Here is a 1,865-nt window from a genome sequence, read left to right as displayed (position 1 = left end):
GCCCAGTCTTGTGGAGACACAATATAGCCAAGCTCGGCTGCAGTGGGTTTATGACTGCAATGGTCCTGTCATGCCCAGAAGACAGAGTTTTCTTCTGGCCTTCATCTTTATCATCCAGCGTTTTAAAAAAGATTTTTTTTTTTAAACTTGTGTGTATGTGGTCATGTGCATTTGAGTGCTGGAGCTCACGGAGTTCAGAAGCTGCCCCTGGAGCTGGGGTCACAGATAACTGTGAATCTTGTTACCAGGGGTTTAGGAACTGAACTAAGGTCCTTAGGACGAGCAGTGTCTTAGTCATGGTTTCTATTGCTGCGATGAAACACCGTGACCCAAAAGCAAGTGGGGGAGGTTTTATTCAGTGTCTTTTTTTGTTTGTTTTGGTTTTTTTGTTTTTGTTTTTTCGAGACAGGGTTTCTCTGTATAGCCCTGGCTGTCCTGGAACTCACTTTGTAGATTAGGCTGGCCTCTAACTCAGAAATCTGCCTGCCTCTGCCTCCCGAAGTACTTTATTCAGTGTCTTATACTTCCAGATCATAATTCATTATTGGGGGAAGTCAGGGCAGGAACTCCAGCAGGGCAGGAACCTGAGGCAGGAGCTGAGGCAGAGGTCATGGAGGGTGCTAAGGACTGGCTTGCTTCCCCTGCCTCGCTCAGCCTGCTTTTTTATAGAATCCAGGACCACCAGCCCAGGGATGGTCCCACCTACAACGGGCTGAGCCCTCCCCTACTGATGACTAATTGGGCACTCCCCTTACAGCTGGATCGCCTGGAGGCATTTCCTCAACCGAGGCTCCTCCCTCTCCGAGGACACTAGCCGGTAAAAGCAAGTGTTCCTAGCTCCTGAGCCCTCACCATCCTGCGCCTACATCCTTTCTGCTCCCTCTTTTGTGATGTTCCCTGAGCCTTGGAGGTGGGTAATGCAGCTGTCCCAGTTAGGGCTGCGTCCTTAACAGTCATTTATTTTCAGTACTCATAGCAGCCATGAGTCTGCATTAGTTGCTGTTCGCTATAAAAAGAAGATTCTTGGATCAAGGCTGAGAGCTCCCCTGTCTGTGGGTGCAGGCATAAGTATGGGGTGTTAGTCTGACAATGTACCCACTTAGCAAGACAAATGTAACCGGTTCACTGCCAGGGCGTATTCCCCCCCAGACACGGGCTTTTGACTGGGTCCACAGCACCATGGACACACCTGTGGAGCTGGTCTCCGATCGAACTGAAGCCAACTGGTTACCTCTGTAACAGAGAGGGTGACAGGTGGGTGACAACTCCCTAGATGACTTTTCCCTCAGTGGCCTGCATAACAATCTGGTGCTATGAAAGCTATCCAGCCGGGAGAAGGATTCCAGTCCAGTCCCAGTTCAACTTCTCTATGTCCTGCAACCAAGGTGGTGTGTGGTGTCTTCAGCAATAGGGTGGGCAGCCAAGAGCAGGGGAGTTGGGGGTAACAATTAGCTTATCCAATAGCAGGTTTCCATATGGTGGTGCCGCCTTCTCCTTCTTGTCTTCATCATTATTGTCCTCCTCTCCTTCCCCCCTCGTCTTCCTCCTCCGCCTCTTCCCCTCTTCCTCTTCTCCTCTTCTTACTTTCCCCCTCCTCCTTCCCCTTTTCACTATGTAGCTATGGCTGGTCAGGAATTTGCTATGTCACCAGGATAGCCTTGAACTTGTATCTGCCTGACTTTGCCTCCCGAGTGATGGGATTTTTTTTTTTTTAAAGATTTATTTATTATTATATATAAGTACACTGTAGCTATCTTCAGACACACCAGAAGAGGGAGTCAGGTCTTGTTACGGATGGTTGTGAGCCACCATGTGGTTGCTGGGATTTGAACTCTGGACCTTCGGAAGAGCAGTCGGGTGCTCTT

The sequence above is a fragment of the Mus musculus genome, chromosome 11 (genome assembly GCF_000001635.26).
Source record: "Mus musculus strain C57BL/6J chromosome 11, GRCm38.p6 C57BL/6J".
Lineage (NCBI taxonomy): Eukaryota > Metazoa > Chordata > Mammalia > Rodentia > Muridae > Mus > Mus musculus.
This window is presented reverse-complemented; position numbering follows the sequence as displayed.